The sequence below is a fragment of the Euprymna scolopes genome, chromosome 28 (assembly GCF_053919585.1).
Source record: "Euprymna scolopes isolate OS-2025 chromosome 28, ASM5391958v1, whole genome shotgun sequence".
Classification (NCBI taxonomy): domain Eukaryota; kingdom Metazoa; phylum Mollusca; class Cephalopoda; order Sepiida; family Sepiolidae; genus Euprymna; species Euprymna scolopes.
In genome coordinates this window covers 24,812,661-24,833,537 of record NC_136509.1, presented here as the reverse complement: position 1 = coordinate 24,833,537, position 20,877 = coordinate 24,812,661, and the positions used below count along the sequence as shown (strand labels likewise).

General features: G+C 31.1%; 1 protein-coding gene across 1 annotated transcript in view; it reads left to right on the top strand.

Annotated features, from left to right (window-relative positions):
• Nucleotides 1-20,877, top strand: part of LOC145249507 (uncharacterized) — a 451,591-nt gene that overhangs the window by 11,515 nt on the left and 419,199 nt on the right. The gene's annotated exons all lie outside the window — the stretch shown is intronic.

The window sequence follows — 20,877 nt, the reverse complement described above, 5'->3', positions numbered from 1 at the left end:
TTTTAGAAATTTACCTGTAAAGTCCGAAGTTTAAAACCTTTTTTAAAAAAAAAAAACACATTGTTTTGTTTTGTTTTTTTTTAAAATAAAACCTTGGTCCTTACTCCTTTAATTGAAAAAAAAAATTAGGGCTTGAATTACATTTTTCGAGGAGTTATAAGCTTGGAAAGATGGGGTGGAATTATTCACTATTTTCACGAAATTTCTGACACTGCTAGCACAGCTCTACAATCTCTGGAAAGTAGTAGAATTCACTAGATTACCTTTTTTCTTTTGCAGTGTCTTTTTTAGTAGTAAAAAAAAAAAAAAAAAAAAAACAAAAAAAAAACGCATGAATTTATTTTTGCTTTTATGAAAATAAAGAATCGTAAATTGTAACATTAAAAAAAAAAAAAAATTATGGAAACATTACGAAAAAAGCTTAAATCCGTATTAATAAATTCGATATAACTCAAAGAAAAATTAATTTCTCGGAACTACCAATATTACTGTTTATTTAATATTTTCACAAAAAATAAATAATTACAAAAAATATTTTTACATTTTTTTAAAATTACATGTTTCGCATAATGTTTATATGTAAGATTCTAATATATTCCTTGCTTGAATGAACTTTCGGCGTAACATAATTTTTATATAATCTTGAAAAATAAATATTTGATTTTTAAATTTAAAAGTAGGAACATAGAAAAATAATTAAATAAAAAAATGGTAAAAATTATACAAACGTTCACGATAGGAATGTACGAATGCACGTCAGGGGGTGGGGCGGAAAGAAAACCAGCACCTACCTCTTTTAAGCCACCGGGCGTCATTTTCAAACAGCCTTTCAACTGTCTGACATTTAGGCTTCCGTATAATACATGTTTACGGTACTAGTAGTGCACTTATTGATCCGTGCTGAAATAACGTTATTTAAAAAGCCATTCTTAACATGGGGAGGGGAGTGTGTTTTTTTTTACCTATTCTATACTTTAACCTTACAATTGAATAAAAAAAATAAAACTTTAATTAAACTTGGAAATACGATTTAAAAATAGCGCGGGTCAGTAAGTGCACTAGCACCATGTTTACAAAACTTCCGTTTGTCGTGATTCTCATTTTTTGGGGTCGAATAAAGCTATTTTTTTGTATAAACAAGGTTTTTATTTAATTCAGTATCTTAGGACTTTAATTATCTTTGAAGTAGACCCAGAAAATTATCTTTCAAAGGATTTTTACAATTTATCTAATTTCCAAACTTAGCTGAAATGGTCAGCTCATCAGCTGTGAAAACATTTTTTCATTATAACTTTTTTTTTTCTTCACGTGTACAAGTATTATTTTCCTTTTGGGAATTAACTTTAGTCTTTAATCTTTCAAATACAACCCAAAAGTAGTCGGAAACTTACAAAAGAATTGTGATACATCGACTTTCAAAACCATGTACCTCTATCTTTTTATCGACATTTTTGCCCGTACCTAATTCTTCCTCTGTATGTGTTTTAACCATATCTTTGATTCCCTACATTCGGACACTATCGGAAACCATGTCCACCGGAACGCAACAAACGTGTTAACGGCCTACCTGGTTTGTACAGCGTTTACGGACAATGTCTCGTGAAAAATAAAGTGAATAAAAAAGAAAATAAAAAAAACTATTCTGCGCAAGCTCGAATAACAAAATGAATAATAATAATGGTGCTAGTGCACTTACTGGATCCGCGCTATTTTTAAAATCGTATTTCCAAGTTTAATTAAAGTTTTTTTGTTTTTTGTATTCAATTGTTATCGTATAGAATAGGTACAAAACGCCCTCCCCATGTTAAGAATGGCTTTTTAAATAACGTTATGATTTCAGCACGGATCAATAAGTGCACTGGTATCATCATAATAATAATAATAGAGCAAAAATTAGTTACACCCCTTCCTCTGCCATAAACATCAAAACTTAATACTTGCGCACTATTTGATCCGGAAAATGGTGCTGACTGCTGAGATTATGGATGATCATTTTACATTAAGCTTATATGAGAAAAGTGGTACGTTTTATAATCCACAGACATTCCGAAAAGTTGTCAAAAACAAAACATATAGGAACAATAAATGTTTACAAATGCAAGAGGAGTTACTATTCTACTACGCTGAATAAGTTTTTAGTAGTTTCGCTTCGAAAAACATAGTGTCAAGTCTTCGGTGAGAACAAGAAAAATGTCCGCGAATTGACGACTAAATATTTAAAGTCTTGAAATGAAATAAAAATAAAACACTGTTAGAAACACACTCAATAAATGTCACGGTAACATGTATTGGGTGGGTTTCTAATAGTATTTTGTTTTATTTTTAAGGCTTTAAATAGTTAGGTGTTAAATCGCGGCCATTTTTCTTAACACTCGACAGCATGTTTTTCGAAGCGAATGAACGTTTTAAAGTGATTGGAATCACTAAAAACTTAGTGATTATGATAAGACTTCAAAAATGTCAAATTATTAGCTAAAATGTTAGCTTATCGACAAAAGTGTAATATGATAATTGATTTGCACTTCTGCATCGAAGAAAATGTATTTTACTACGGAGGCAACATTCTAGTAATGAACTTTTTTTTTTTTTTTTTCATTGTAGAGTCTTTGCAATTTGTTTTTTTGGCAATTAGTGCATTTACTTTAACCTCCCCCCCCCCGTCCCTCTCTGTCTTATTCTCTTCGTCGTTTTATTTTTCCTCCCCTTCTTTCTCTTTCAGTTATCTCTCTGCGGATTAATCTCTCTCTATCTCGCTAGAAATGAATCTATAGAAATAACTGAAAGAGAAAGAAGGGGAGGAAGAGTAAGACTACGAAGAGAATTAGACATATTATATCCCTTGAAATAGAGATTTATTGAGTTTATTTACCTCTCCCCCACCCCACCCCTCTCTCTCATATTTCTCCATTTTAGTTTTTCTTCTATATACCCGGGCACGCATTGTCTACCTCTTCGCTGTCTGTCTCGATCACGAGAGATTGATCTGACCGGGTATAAGGGAAAAACAGAAAGAGAGAGAAAATAAAACAAAAAGAAGAAGAAGAAGAAAAAAAAAACTGAGAGAGAAAGAGCTTAGCTTCGCCGCTTCGGAAATCGTAATACTTAATTTCACATGAAAACAATGGTATCCATGCAATGCATTCCTCGTATTTTTAATATGATTATAATCAAAAAAATTCCGAAAATCGATAAGGTAGAAAATTATTCATTAAAGTAAATAAAGAAATTGAATTTGATGAAAAACGATCGTAAGAAACAGTTTAAAAAAAGGGTGCTAGTGCAGAGAGTGATCCGATCCGCGTAATTTTTAAAATCGTATTTCCAAGTTTAATTAAAGTTTTATGGGTTTTTTTTATTCAATTGTAAGGTTGAAGTATAGAATAGGTACAAAACACCCTCCCCTCTCCATATTAAGAATGGCTTTTTAAATAATAACGTTATTATTTACGTCCGGATCACTCTCTGCACTAGTACCAAAAAAAGGTAATTTTCCGTTTCGATTTAAACAAGATCGCTGCAATTTTTCATCTGCTAACACAATTAAACTTGCTTTTTTTTTTTTAAATAATTCAGTAATATGCAGGTAATTTCGACTGCATAATTTGGAAATTAACATTGTAATTTATTAGAATTGACAAAATTTTTTTAGTAGAAACCATTGTTTTTATTTGCAGACTCCATTTATTAAAATTTCGTTCTGATAGTGTAGAAGAAGCGCCCCCCCCCAAAAAAATAAAATAAAACAAAAAACAAAACGGAGAGAGAATTCTACGTTGTGTTTCTACGTATTTTTAGCGCAGTAGTTAACTTTTCGTTCGTCCAATTCCACCACACAGAAGCGCATTTTTTTTTTCGTCTTTCTTTTTCTTATGGATTCCAAATCAACCGATCAAGACATTTTATCAATAACTTATAATCTTATTCTATCGATTTTATTAATAAACAGATACATCAACTTGAATAACTTTTCAATTGGCACATTCACACGTGTCATACCTAATCAAACTCGTCACAAATGAAATAACATGAACTTAAAACTGCCTGGATTTTCACTGTAACATTCTTTTAAAAAATTTTTTTAAGGAAATAATAATGGAGCGCTTATTTTTACGTAAATGAGTACTTTTTTTTTTCCATTTCGGTTTTTTGTCATAAATCTAAAACATGTCGACCTTTTTCACAAGTCTTGTTGATTTGGGAGTTACTTATTTAAGATTAAATCTATTAGATTAAATTGCAGAAAAATGTACGTACTCGTCACAGAACGAAGATGTCATATTCCAAAAATTATGTAAACTGATTAAGTATTTTTTTTTTTTTTCATTTTTTTAAATAGATTTTTCTTAACGATTTTAATGGGAAATTGTGACCATTAAAAGTCTGATTTTGATCTCGAAAGTTCGAATTGTCTCCCATTTATTAAAAATTGCGGATCAAAACAGTGTCTTCTTCGTCATTAAATTTGATTTTGTTAGTTAAAAAACAAAAACTGCTTGATCAATTGACGTGACTATTGGACTTACATCTTTCCGTGACGGGTACGTACATAAAGCTTTTTCTTTTTTTAATTGTGTGTTTTGTTTTTAAAATGTTTAATTCTAAATAAGTACCTAGGAAATTATTATGGAGCGCTTATTTTTATTTTCTATTCATTTTGGGTTAATCTCCTAAATCAGTGCTCGGAAAAATGAAGGGTATTTTTTTACGATCTACCCCAGTATATTATAAACACTCCCAACCACCCCATATTAAGAACGGCTTTCGAGGTGGAGAGTTGTTTATTCCGAAAGCCGTTCTTAACATGGGGAGGTTGGGAGTGTTTATAATACGCTTTTACCAAATCAAGCTACCGGAAGTAGATACGGTTGATTGTGAAGACAACGGAACGGAGCACAAAAAACGATAAAATATATGTATTAAAAAATTATTTTAGTTTTAACACTTCTTGTGATATTACAAAGAAGAAACACTTCTTGTATTATTGAACCTATTTACTATGCCTCCCCACAGGACAGAGTTTGACACCAGGGTCGTTTTTTAACGTGGAGAAAAGGTACAAAAATAAAAATTGTCTCAGTCGTGAAGAATTTCTCCTCCACCGAAAGAGAACAAAAAAATGAAGTGCAGCATCTGAAGAACAGATACTACACTTTGATCTTGACCAAAAGGCCAAGTTGATGATTATTGAATGACAAAACATTTTATTCGGAAAAAATTAGTTTTAACACTTGTGTTATCGTGACAACAACAGAAGAGAACATTTCTTGTATTATCAAATATTAAATTATTATATAAAATAATTTATTACATTATTTTATTAAATTAAAATGAATAAAATGTTTTATTATTTGATAATACAAGTTTTTTGTTTAAAGTTTTTTTTTAATAATAAATATAGTACAGTAATTTTTTTTGATATTTTTTCGCGAGTCCGTTCCGTTATCTTACACAATCAACCGTATCCAGTTCCGGTAGCTTGATGTTTTTTTTGTTTTTTTTCCGAGCACTGATTTAGGAGATTACCCATTTTGGTTTGTTATGAATTTTAAAACATGTCGACCTTCTTCACAAGTTTATTTTGTTTCATGTCATTGTCACCTAGTTTTATATGTGCACGACTGCACGGTTTTAAATCTGAATCTTTGTATGAATAAAACTGACCATTTTTCGTGTATGTGTGTTTATCATGTCGCATTTATTTAGAAATTGTTTCCTATATAATTACCCCTAGACGAGAGCAAAGTTAGGCACAAGGTTGGTTTTTAATGTGGATACAATCCACCGACCGAATAAGGGGCACACTGGATCGGAACAAAAACAAAAATTGCCTCAGTCTAGAAGAACTTCTCATTCATTGACGGAGGACAAAATAGATTGAGTATAACATCAGAACAGATACTACACTTTGTTCCTTGCCAAAAGGTGAAGGGGTAAGGACTTGTACTCGGTACAATGTACTGTCAATCGACTATATATTTACGTACTTATGCACTTTACTTTACTGTAACTAATTATTTAGAAAGCCATTCTTAACATGGTGGCGGGGTGTTTTATTATTATTATTATTCTGTACTTTAACCTAACAATTAACTAATAAGATATCGTAAAACTTTAATTTAACTTGAAAAATATTATTTTTTAAAAATAGCACGGTAACATAAGTGCATATATTTAAATAAAACCGTCGCTACTTGCCTTAAAAAGTGGATGCTAATGCAGAAAGTGATCCGTGCTATTTTTTAAATCGTATTTCCACGTTTAATTAAAATTTTATGATATGTTTTTTTTATTCAATTGTAAGGTTAAAGTACAGAATAGGTACAAAACACCCTCCCCATGTTAAGAATGGCTTTTTAAATAATAACGTTATTTCAGCGTCGGATCATTCTCTGCATGAGTACCAAAAAGTGTTTAATTATGTTGTGTGTACCTGTAAACTAAAATATATTCCGAAATTCATAAATTTATCAATTTATAAAGAAAATCGGAGCTAATGCACTTATTGATCCGCGCTATTTTTTAAATTGTATGTCCAAGTTTAAAGTTTTATGCTTTTTTTTATTCAGAACAATGGCTTTTTAAATAATAACATTATTATTTCAGCACGAGTCAATAAGTGCATAGGTGCCAGAAAATCATTTTTAACCGATTAATGGAAATTCGTAGGCATTACAATATCTCTCGGAAGTTTGAATTATAGAGTTATTTTTTGAAAGATTGTTTTCAATATGGCGAACAAGACAGCCGCTCTTCTCTTGCTCATAAAATTTTATTTTCTTAAAAATAAAACTCCTTGATCAATTTACGTGATTTTTGGAATATGATCTTTTCGTTTCGTCACGAATAAGTACATCATAAGGATTGTTCTTAATTATTGTTTTTTTTTTTTATTATGTAGGAGGAATTCTAGACAAGAACCAAACGTGCAATAGCAAAAATTAAATCCACTAGAATGCATTTTGGTTTATTCATAAACCAGTCAAATAGAAAATTATTTTGTGAGACTTGGAAATTTGAAAGCATTTAAATTGTCGAATAGAAAGTTAGGGTTTGTATTACTGTACACAGATTCGAAAAAGTTGTCAAAAAACAAATATATAACAAATAAATGTTATCAAAGGCAAGATAAGTTACTTTGCTACCAAACTGGATATATTTTTCGTGTTTTTATTCAATGTAACATGTTTATTCAGCTCGAAAACCATACAGTGTTTACCGATGTATGTATTGGAACATTCAAGATGGCGTCTTATTCTCTCTTTAACACGGTAAGTGTGGGAAAAGATGTTATAAATAAAAAAAACGGATAAAATACTGTTAAAAACTCGCTCAATATATGTTACCGTGACATAGGTTGACATATATTCGGCGGGTTTTTAATAGTATTTTGTATAGTTTTTTATTTATAACACCTTTTTCCATACTTACGGTATTAAAGAGGGTGTGAGACGCCATCTTGAATTTTCGAATACATCGGTAAACACTGTTTTTCGAGCTGAATAAATATGTTACATTGAATAAAAACACAAAAAATATATCCAGTTTGGCAGAAAAGTAACTTATCTTGCCTTTGATAACATTTATTTGTTATATATTTGTTTTTTGACAACTTTTTCGAATCTATGTGTACAGTAATACAAACCCGCTTATTATATAAAAAGTAATAATTTGTGAGAAATTCTCTCATAATTGGTTTTGCCCTTGGCAGAACGAAAGAAGAAAACCAATCAGAAATTACAACAGGCTCACCTTTTAAACTTCAACGTAAATTTTATTAAAGCAAAAAGATCCAAGTTGCAAAAGATGTGTCCTCTTTAGCTACCTGCCGTTCTGGGTCGGTAACACCCTAAAAGGGTAAGGGTTCATCTTAGAGATATGCTGGATACAAAACTCCACTGACAAAGAACGCTGCAACAGGTTGAAGAGTTGAGTGATATCTTCCAAGATGGATACTGCTAGTCTGATAGCCTCATGGAGTTCATAGCCGTCCGAATAGTGGACAAATGACAGGTCAAACTGTAGACCTTAATTTAGTCTCTAATAGACATTATGTTGTAATGATGAAAGTCAATTAATTCACAGAACACAACCATGTGCGATGATATAATAATTGGCCCAACATAAGAGTATTGATGTTTGCAAATCAAAATAACATTTCGCCCCACATTTGGGCATTAAAACGTTTCAATGAGACGAAGCGATTTTGAGGCTACAAACCTCGAGTTAATTTCGAACGTCCACCTCAACCTGAGTCTATGTCGAAACTGGTGATCTGAAAAGATAAATTTGGCGCCAAGAGCACCCTCGGCAGTTAGTAATAACAAGCAATCTGATAGGTTCAAACAAAATTGTGGGCAGACAACCCGACCAATGAGGAGTCTGCTTATTTCTGCAGAATTTCTTACAAATTAGTTATCATGCCAAATCCAAAAGATGTAGTTAATTCACACATGTTTTTTTTATATATTTTATAATACCTCTTACACGTGTTTCGTTGAATAGCGGAATACCACTTAACAACTCCTCAGAAACAAATGTATGTTCCCCGAAAAGACTGTTAGAAAGTTGTTTTTTTTTTTTATTTTTTTTTTTGTACTTATCTATTTGTTACCGTGCTGTTTTTAAAGTTCTTAATATGGGGAAGGGAGGGTGCTTTGGAACTATTCTATACTTCCATCCAACAATTTAATAAAAACGATATCATGAAACATGAATTTAACTTGAAAATACTATTTAAAAAAATAGCACATTAACATAAGTGGGTACTCATGCACTTATTGAACCGTGCTGAAATAATAACGTTATTATTTAAAAAGCCATTCTTAACATGGGGAGAGGAGGGTGTTTTGTACCTATTCTGTACTTTAACCTTACAATTGAATAAAAAACATATCATACAACTTTAATTAAACTTGGAAATACGATTTAAAAAATAGCGCGGATCAGTAAGTGCATTAGAACCCATAAGTGCATAAGCATTTTTTTTTTTTTTATTTATGGAAAGAAAAAAGTATTCTGAGAACGAAGTGATATGACATATGAACAAAACGGACAAACGAACGAAAGTCTCACATATATATCTATTAAAAAAAAATCAATCGCATATATAAATAAATATGTACTGACTAATAAAGATAGGGGACATAGTTTTGAAAGCTGATTTATCATATTTTTTGTAGGTTTCCGACTACATTTTGATTTAATTTGAAAGATTAAAGACTAAAGTTTATTTCCAAAAGGAAATAAATATTTGTACACATGAAAAAAAAAAGTTATGAAAAATGTTTTCACGGTGAGCTAACTAATTCAGCTAAATTTAGAAGTTAAATAAATTCATTGTAAAAATCCTTTGAAAAATAAATATTAGTTTTCTGTGTCATTTTCCTTAGATATTGAATTAAATAACAAAAAACACCTTGTTTCTACAAAAATAGTTTAATTAGCTCCCAAAAGCAAGAGATTCTCGATTCGTTCAACCAAAAGAAAACAAAATTCTCGTCGCATAGATTATACGAAAACCCAAAATTTCAGACAGTTGAAAGGCTTTCTGAAAATGACGTCAGGTAGTTAGGGTGTATTGTTTTTCTTTTTTTTTTATCGTGAATGTTTGTCTAATTTTTACCATTTTTTAATTTAATTATTCAATTATTTTTCTATGTTCCTGCTTTTAAATTAAGAAATAAGTTTTATTTTTCAAGATTATATGAAAATTGTTACGCCGAAAGTTTCACATTCATACAAGCAAGGAAAATAATAAAATCGTACACATAAAACTTTATGCGAAAATGTAATTAAAAAAAAAAAAAAGTAGAAATATTTTTTGCAATTATAATTTTTTGTGTGAAAATATTAAATAAATAATGCTTAATTCAATGATAATATCGGTAGTTCGAGAAATTAATTTTTATTCGAATTATATCGAATTCATTAATACGGATTTAGAGTGTTTTTTTTCTTTAGATTACCATAAAAACATGTAATATAAGGTATATATTTTCGCAAGCTTAAAAAATGTGTAGGTGGTCTATTGGTGGCTTAAAATCAATACATATTAACCATTTTATGATAGTAGCAGTAATAGAAAATTAAGGTTTAAACAAAAACAAACCAAATAATAAACAATTACAAGAATCGTTTTTGGCATCGGAAAGTAGGCACAATTTCTTCCGATTCCGATACCTTAAAAATTTCCGATTTTTTAGATTCCCGATTCCGATCAATCCTCTCAACACTCACTCCCAAATTATCTTGTTGTTATTTTTAAGTCTATAAAATGTAAGCAAGTAATCATCTATTACGAAATTAGACCGAAAAAAAAAAATGTCAGGCGTTTTAGAAATGGTATTTTTGTAAGATATTGTAAAAACATGGAAAGTACGAAATGGAAAAAAAAGGACGAAATTCGGAAAATTATTATTATTATTTTAATGATAAAATAGAAACACAAACATTTTATAACGAGAATAATTCAGAAAAAGTGTACTTTTAATTCCTTTACTAATTCGTGGTCTTAAGTTAGACCTAATACATAAAAAGATGGATCTATTTATTTATTTTTTTAAGAACACCTCGTTTTTAATTCGTTCAACATTTTTATAATAAAACGAGATATCTTGCTTGTTTTTCGCATACGAAAATTTGATGTGCATTCAATTATAAAAAAAACAAAACAAAAAATAAATATTTTGGGTGTTTTTACAGAATTTGAACCAAACCGACCTCTCACCAGTTCAAAACAAACATGTCCAATTTTGTTCATTGTTTACAAATAGAACTTTTAAAAATTTGCTTCCGTTTTGTAGTCTGGACATCTTGTCAGCATTTGTTCGGGCATTTTGCTCTTGTACGAATTTATTTCTTTAATTAAAAAAAAAGCCTTTGATATCGTTCTTTAAAATAAATAGTTTGGCGGACCTGAAGAATCTTGCACCTCCCCCTTTTCGTTCTGTTGAAAATTTGTTTTAAAAACACAACCTCAGTTTTACAAATGCTTCCTTATTCATAAAGATTTTCAATGTTTAAATTTTCGGTATAGCATTTTTTTTATTATTATTTAAATAATCCATTACTAGTAAATATAAAAGTAAGTTACGTAGAGGCGAGAAAAACAAATATGTCGCATACACGATTTTTCCTAGTTTTTTTTTTCCGTTATTTTTGTTTTACCCTTCCCATGTGTTCTGTGTTTACAAGTTTAAATGTCGTTTTAGACCGTAATCCCTTAATGAGAAAAAAGGGTCTTGAAGTTTGCTAATGTAAATGGACGATTCCAATATTTTCGTGGTTCTGTTTTAAAAATCTCGATTCATTTTTTTTTTTTTTTTTTAAATCTAAGTATTTAAATTGTAAAGTTGTTTTATTTCATCTTTATTTTTCAGAGTACCGTAAAAATCCATGCAATATATTACATATATTTTTGCAAACGTAAAAACACACTTCAGGGTTGGGGGTGGAGGGATATTTTATTTATTTTATTTTTGTGATAGTTTTAATTTCTAAATATTTATCACTTTTCATTAGTATTAGCAATTGAAAATGAAATTTTGAATAAAAACTAACTAAAAATAAATAGCTTTTAGAAAATAAGCACACATTTTTCCGATTCCGATATCCCCCAAGAGGGTAGTTTTTACGATTCCTGATTCCGATCAATCGTTCCAAGACTAATGGATAGTTTTTTTTATCTGATTGCTTAAATTGTATAGATAAAAAAAAAAAAATGCACGAATAAATAAAAGAAAAAAAGTGATTGTAACCGTTTAACACTATTATATGTACCTATTTACTATGCTTTCCCAGGGTCGTTTTTTAACGTGGAGAAAAGGTACAAAGATAACAAAAATTGTCTGAGTCGTGAAGGACTAAGTGCTCCTCCACCGAAAGAGAACAAGAAATGGAAGTGCAGCAACTGCAGCATTTGAAGAACAGATACTACACTTTAATTTTGACTTAAAGGCCAACTCTAGGAAAATATTTGTTCAGTTTTGTTTTGTTATTTTTACAATTAGAATATCTTAAATATTTTTTAAAGTAAAAATAAATCTGTTAAAAATTTAATAGGAAAAAAAAAACTCCAAATTCCATTTATGCAAAATTGGTCACGTGATATGCCTTCTCGGACAGAATTAAATAAAACTGAGTTTATTTATTACATAAATAACGATTTTCTTTTTATTACTCGATTGGTTTATTTTTTAAAAGGCAAACAAATTTCATCTTTCGATTCTTTCTCTTTATCTAATTTGTTCAAAGTGGCTTTTTCTATTCGTTGTATCAACTTAAAATTCGTTTATATAAATATACAGAATTAAAATATCGAATTTCGTATATCGTCCAGGCGTGCAGTAGCACTTTCGTTAGTCGGGGAAAATACAGCTTTTGTGTGTGTTTTTTTGCATTGGGAACACACAGCACACCTCAACTGTAATACTTGATTTTTGTCGATGAACTTTAGCCACTTACTATCGTCTTTCTGCTAATTCAAAATCTTCAAAACAATTTAGAATAGTGATGGATGGTTCAAACAGTCTTATTTTACGGCCATTTTTTTTTCAACATTATTTATTAGAAGAAAAGGAGGGAGAAGTGCATTTTGTGGCCATTCCAAATTCGAATATTTTTTATTTTAATTATATTTTTCGGAAGTTCATTTGTAGCCAGAATTAATTGTTTATACAACATAGTGGACTTTTAGTTTATTTTATCCCCTAAAGCAAATAAAAACAGTAAATTTCTGGATATTTTCTTTTTTAATCAAGACATTAAAAAATAAAAATATTGAAAAATAATATTGTACGTATTCGTTATGGAATAAAGTTTTCATGTACAAAAATCACTTAATTTGATCAAGTAGGGGTTTGTTGTAGTTTTTTGTTTTTTTTTAGAGGAAAATAAAATGTTAATCAATTCAATCGTGTCACAGCCATCTTGCGTATTTCGCGGAAGAGGGTGTGCCTTTAAAGGACAATTAAAAAGGGGTAAAAAAAAAAAAAGATAGAGAAACTGTAAAATAAGTGAAAAAAAAACTAAAACATTTATCTTGATATTTTTTCTGCCCATGTTTCAAAATAATCTCGTCAAATTTTGACAGACTTAAAGCGGTGATTGGAGTTATCTCCCCTAACCCCCTCCCCTCGTCCGCGAAATGCACAAGATAGACGTGACACGATCCATCTCCTTAACATTTGATTTTCCGTATTTGGATTCATCGGACTACTGTTCTCATCTTGAGTGTGATTTTCACAACGTTTCGGTCGATGTACCCTCCGATCTTCTTCAGGTGTATCTTGTCAAACTCGGGAATTTCGAGCGGAACCCTTCATTTACTTCACGGGGGTAGCGTGCTCTTGTTCAGCCATGACTGTATAGAGATCATAAGTAAATCGCAATTGTATTTTTCGGTCGCCCGCACTGAGGATTGAACCTTCAACCTTCAGGAGAATATCACTTTTTACAATTGATTTTTCCAAGTACTCTAATCACTGTGCCACGGGTCCGCAAGGACCCATCGCGCAGTGGTTAAAGTACTGTCCCGAGTTCGACAAGATACAATTGAAAAAGGTCGGAGGTTACATCGACCGAAACGTTGCGAAAATCACACTCAAGATGAGAACAGTAGTCCAATGAATCCAAATAATACAAATAACAAATCCTCATCTCAAAAATTCAGAAACGTCATTTGATTTTCCTCTGTAAAAAAAAACAAAACAAAAAAAAAAAAAACTACTTGTTCAAATTAAGTGATTTTTTTTGTATATGAAAAGTTTATTTCATAACGAGTATTTTTAAAAAATATTTTCATTTAATGTCTTGATTAAACTAAACAATTACCAATTTCTAATATATAACCGCGTATTTACAGTGGAAATAGTTTCAGATTTCATTGTTTCAAAACAACTTATTTTTTTAGGTGCATCCGCAGTTCAGTTCACCCACCCCAATATGTACGTACTTGTCGCGGAACGAAAATGTCATATTTTAAAAATCATTTATATTGATCATATATAAAATACAATTTTAATAGTAAATCGTAGCCATAACAACAAGTCTGATTTGGATCTCGGTAGTTTGAATTTAGTTGTCTCCCTTTAATCATGGCGGATCAAGACAAATCTCACTACTTTATAAAATTTGATTTTCTCACTTTCCGACCTTTGTGTCAGTCACACCTTTCCGTTGTGAGGGATGGGGGTAAATAAATAGCATCATTCGTTTAGGTCCGAGAAAGCCATCATGTCTACCTCCACTTTTGAGAGGGGGCATTTGTTTAATGCCGGTTGCTTGAGGGGCGCTCCTACCGGGAAATGCCATCTGTCCATTCTCGCATATTTTTATAATCTTACAGAGTTGTTTATTAGAGGAGGGAATGTCGCTTATCAAGGCCCGAAGGCCAGTCGAGGATAAGGGTTAATGAGTGCCAGGTGGATGGTGAGACAACGCCGACATGATCAGTAATGCTGGAACTTGAGTTGTGTATTTATTTAAAAAGATGAATCAACATAAATCTGTTCGAAAACGGCCATGTTATAGTCAGCTGGGAAGCAGCACCGCAGTAACATGTTCCACAGACAGACAGTTCTGGTTAAGAAACTTTGCTCATGGAACTTATGTTTAATTTTAGGCACAGATAGAGACTAGGGGAAATTGTTGACAGTGGTTGTAGCTAGACGAGTAACTATTCTAAATAGCTCAGTTGAGCACCTCACCTGTCATGATGTCTAACCTTATTCCTGTAAGAAAGTTGCAGTGGTCAAAAGCAAATATATAACACACAAATGGTTACAATAACTTACTCTTCTGGATAAGTTTTTTTTTTTTGGCTTATTTTAAAGCGTTTATTTACTTTTAAAAACGAGTAGTGCCGAATTTACGTTAGAACAAGAAAAATGTAGAAACACACCTAATAAATGTCACGATGACATTTACCTGATAGGTTTTTCTACCATTATTTTGTTTAATTTTCGGGAAGACGATCGTCTCATGTCCGATATTTTTTGCTTGTTCTAACTTAATACTAGCACCAATTGTGTTTCATAGTAAACAAGCGCTTTAAAATAAGCTAAAACACCAACATTTTATTCAGATAGATAGAAAAGTAACGTATCTTGTTTTTGGTAACATTTATTTGTTTTTTTGTTTTTTACCACTTTTTCGTTTTATTTTTTATTACTATTATTTTTTTAATTCAGATCTATGATCATAAAAACCCTTACCAATAGACAGAGGGTACCTAGCTAATTAGGGAATGCATAAAACTTAGGAATATTACGATAGTTACAGAACTCCGAAAATGTGATTGTGATAGTACACAGTGTAGATTCATACAGTTCTGAGACAGCACGTTCAGAACTGCAGAACACAATGCAAAAGAAAACCACCGATATATCTCTGAGCAAACACCGGTGTGATTATGCAATGGGTCTAATGTGAATTTATATCTTATCTTCGCAGGTTTCGTCTGCCTATACTGCAAAATGCTCGAAAAAAACAAACAAAAAAAAAACAACAACAACAACAACAACAACAAAACATGGCGCTTGTTTACATTGGTGATCTTTTAAGCCAACACATTTCAGATGAAAACATTACATGCTTGCGTGTCATGGCGAAATTAACATAGATTCCAAAAATTACGAAAAATGAACCAATATATGTGCTATAGATGTATTTTTAACAGAAAAAAAAGAAGAAAAAAGTCATTCACAAATTAGTACGTTCGATTTAAAAATGGCGGGTCCTTAATTTAAATTTTAAAGTCAATTTGAGTAAAAAAGAAATAAGTCAGTTTGTCATACTGAATTGGTCGCACCACGCACCACAGCTCCTTCAAATTAAAACATCCGATAAAACTCGATAATTCGAGGAATTCTATTTTTACTTGTAATTATTTTTCTACTGGATCATTTTTCGTAATTTTGGGGGAATTTATACTTATTTCGCCATGGCACGCGAGTATGTAATGTTTTCACCTGAAATGCGTTTGTTTAAAAAAGATCCCCGATGTAAACAAGCGCCACAAACGTTCATACGCCTTTGAATGTGTTTATACACGCGGCGGCGAGGAGACAGCAGAGTGCAGTAATTATAGTGCACGTCTTATAGTCGCATTATTTTACTCTTATTGAAATAGAACAGTGGCATCTCTAGCACTTTTAATTACGCGTGTGGTTATCATTTCTCGATTTACTTATTTTTACAATACTAGTCGACAAAAAAACAACAAACAAACGAAAACGTTTGTTCTTTTGTACTACAGGGGCGCGCCCGAAAATTAATGTTCTCACTGTTAATCAATTTTAGCCTTTTTTTTTTTTTTTTTTTGCTGGGAGTAAAACGTAGTAACTGTTCTTCATCTTTTCTGTTCTCGGTTAATGAAGGAGAAATATTGGAGAAATCTTTCCAGGCTGAGGTAGTTTTCACATTTGTCCAAAGTGTTCCATTTTGGGGAATTGGATTATTCCCTTATTAAAAAACGAGGCGGGCATAAATGAGAATCGCCCCCCCCCATATATATATATTAGTGTCCAATCAATAATATTCCACTGAAAAAATTGCAAAAAAAAAACGAAAGCCGTTCTTAACATGGGGAAGTTTGGGGTGTTTATTCTGAAAGCCGTTCTTAGAGGGGGTGATTCTCGTTCAGGTCCGCCCAAAACGACCATGTCTAATTCTATTCTTGTAGGGAGGCGGGTAAATACTAGACGTAACTATCCGACGTTGCTCGGGAGGAATTCAAAATATTATCGTGTTATTTATTTATTTTTTAAATGATTTTTTGTTATCTTTTCGATTACTGTTTCTACTTCACTTCCGGTTGTCCCTCCGTATGTTAAGAATGATTTTTGTAAATAACGTTATTATTAAAAAGAAACAAAATAGGCCCTTAATATGAGGAGTGGGTTAACTGGAAATAAAGTGGAATTAGTAATCGTAAATATAACCGATTTTTGGTTATCGTTTAGATTCGCATCCCCTTGTTTACAAAGACTTTCTGTGGTACTGATGATAGGTAAATTTCAATCTACGGATGATCAACAGTGTACAATCATTTTATAGGTACGTGCAGAATGAATGCCGATGCTCAAAATGTGTAAACAGTTTGATTCCTCCCTCCCTTTACTTACAAAATTCACCAAAAATCAGGAAATTAACCAATTTTAATGAAAATTGCAGTATTTATAAAATAATGATCACGGAATATAATGAACTTATTATTTTTATTTAAATCTTAGTGAAAATGTATTATTTTGTTTAAACAAAAAATACCTTTACTAAAGTTATGATTTTCATTAGTAAACAAAAAAAAATGCATGAATTTATTTTTTGCTCTTTTTTTTATCAAAATAAAACATCGTAAATTGTAATCATTTTTAAAAAAAAGCAACAAATATTTAATTTTTACAAGAACATTACGGAAAAAGCCCCTAAATCAGTATTAATGAATTCGATATAACTTGAAGAACAATTAATTTCTCGAACTACCGATATTATCATTGAATTAAGCATTGTTTATTTAATATATTCACACAAAAATTATAATTGCAAAAAATATTTCTACTTCATTTTTTTTTAATTACACGTTTCGCATAAAAGTTTTGTGTACGATTCTAATATTTTCCTTGCTTGCATAAATGTGAAACTTTCGGTGTCACATAATTTTTATATAATCTTGAAAAATAAAACTTTTTTTTTTAATTTAAAAGCAAGAACATAGAAAAATAATTAAATAAAAAAATGGTAACAATGGGACAAACGTTCACGATAGAAATGTACGAATGCACATCTGAGAGAAACAAATAAAAGCAGCACCCCCTACCTCTCTACGTGACGTCATTTTCAGACAGCCTTTCAACTGTCTGAAATTTTGGGCTTTGGTATAATCCATGTGATGAGGACTTCGGTTGAACGAAGCAAGAATCTCTCGCTTTTGGGAGCTAATTAAGCTATCTTTTGTACAATGTGTTTTTGTTATTTAATTCAATATCTTAGGACTTTACTAATTATCTTTTGAAATAGACCCAGAAAACTAATATTTATTTTTCAAAGGATTTTTACAATGAGTTTATTTAACTTCCAAATTTAACTGAATTTTTTTAATTTTTTTTTTTTATTAGATTTTCACCCCAAACAAGGCACATTGCCACTTTGGTGTAGGGGGGGGGGCTACTATCAAGGGCAGCAACTACTGGGGCACTATGTTGGGATTTGGGCAGCAAGATGTCGGTTCACGTTACACTTGAACTTCTGCATGTCAGTACAGTTAGGCAAGCAGGGACCTGGAATAGAATTCCAGAGTCTAGCGGTTCTGGGGAAGAAACTACTGGAAAAGAAAGATCTTTTACATCTAGGGATCTCTACTATGTGGGGGTGGGATTTAGCTGCCTGTCGGGTTTGTCGAGGGTGTCTACGTCATGGGGGCACAAGTGTTTGCAGTTCGTCAGAGCATTCACCATTAAAATACTTGTAGAACAGGCAGAGGGATGCAACGTTTCGTCGATGGGACAGAGGCTGAAGCTTAGATGCCAGTTCAGGACCTATCAGATTGGCGACTCTCTTGGTTAGCTCGCTGTGAAAACATCTTTCATAACTTTTTTTTCGTGCGTACAAATATTTTTCAACTTTTGGAAATTGATTTTAATCTTTAATCTTTAAAATACAATCAAAAAGTAGTCGGAAACTTACAAAAAAAAAAAAAAAATTATCATAAATCGGCTTTCAAAACTATGTCACCCTGTCTTTATTCCGCCAGTTTTGCCCGTACCTAAATTTATATTTAAAATCTTAATTGTTTTCCAAAGTAAAATGATAGGTTTTTATTGTTTAAATAAAAAAATCTTTATTCGAACTTTTATAACTTAAAAATATAACCTTTTTTTTTTTTTTAATCAGACGTCAGAAGTATTAGGATTTTTTGAATCAAATATCAGTGTGCTTTTTAATAAAAAATAACAAAAATATATTTAGAACTGTTATTATTATTATTATTATTATTATTATTATCAGAAATCATAAAATTATTATAAAGGTTATATTTTACTTTGCGGGGGGGGGTCTTTCTTAGTCGTAAAATACGCTTAATATGATAATTTAATTTGTCCGGATTTCGTATATATTATTATAGTCATGATTTAAAAAATAAGTATTTGGGTGCCATCAGTTAGAATCGAAATCGAAAGCAAAACTGTAGTAGTCAAAGCTGGTGACGTTACCACTTTTTCAATGTCACACGCATATGAATTGATTAAAAACAAACATGAATGTACAAAATGTATAACGATTTTTTCAATTTTGACTCCTTAAAAACTATTTTATCCGGCTAAAGACCTATAAAAGAATGGTCTATAAAAAATTCCAATTTTAAGGCCCCTAGCACCGTTCTGCGACTTTTAGTTTCGGAAGATGATTTGAAAATATACAGACAGACAGACGTAGTGAGTTTTATAAATTAGATTATATCCTTTTACTCTTAGAAGAAAATGTGTTAGATCAAAAAAAAAAAAGTTCATGATATATTAAAGAAGTTATATTTTGTGAGACGAATTATATAGCGTTGGTCATTCGTAGATTTGACTATTGTCACTACTGCAGAAAACCATTGTAAACAAGGGAATGCGAATCTTAACGATAACCCGATTTTTAAAATTCATTACGCTTTTTTCTTTTTTTCGTATTTACTTACAACTTTTGGTATTTTTACGGGCCATTTTTGTTTCCAGTGTACACTATCGGTTATATCCTTAAAAATTCGATTTTATTTGTAAAATATTTTAGAGGGTGGTTACTTTTTTATGTATAAATTAAATATAAAATGATCATCCACTCTATTGAATCGTCATCAACTTGATAATTTTTTTTATATACACTTACTGAATGTTGCTAGAAATTTTTTGGCACCTGTGCACTACTAGGACGGAATCACTTTTTTTGACTGGGACATGGGGAGAGTGCATAGCAAGGGCAGACAAATGCAATTTCAGAACCAAATTGAAAATAAGTGTATTATTATTAATATTATTTTTATTATTTTATGAATGCATTTCTTTTTTGTCGGTGAGAAATTTTTTTTTTTTTAAATAAATATAGGAAACTTATAACACAAAACAGTTTTTGAATTAAACTTTTTTTTTTTACTTCCAGAAAGGTGTTATAAAAACTTTGTTCGTTTTATTAAAAATGAAAAAAATATCTATTTTGTTAAAGAAAAACAACAAAAAATATTTTGTATTATAAGTTTCTTATATTTATATAAAAAAAGACTTTCTAAAAAAACAAACACGCATTAATATATAAAGAAAAACATTTATTTTCGATTCAGTTCTGAAATTTCGTTTGTCTGCCCTTGCTATGCACTCTCCAAATGTCTCAACTGAAAACCAAAACAAGTGATTCTATCCTAGTACCTATTTACTATGCCTCCCCACGGGACAGAGTTAGACACCAGGGTCGTTTTTTAACGTGAAGAAAAGGTACAAAAATAAAAATTGTCTCAGTCGTGAAGGATGTCTCCTCCACCGAAAGAGAACAAGAAATAGAAGTGCAGCATCTGAAGAACAGATACTACACTTTGATCTTGACCAAAAGGCCAAGTCCTAGTAGTGCGCAACTGGCGTTTTTTTTTTCTTTCTAATATTGAAAATTTTAGAGCAAGTCCTCACTTTCCTAAATAAATTTAACGTAAAATAATCACTCATTTCATGATCACCAGTGCCTGGATTTGTGTTACTTCAGAATAGCACGCAAGTGTAACTTATTTAAACCAGCGGGACCCGTGGAAATTCCACAGGGAACTCATTCATATATAATATATTGAGGTTGGCATTCTGTAGATGTTTAGCATAAATTGAGACTCTCTAATTTTATTGTAGCTCTTTTGTTAAA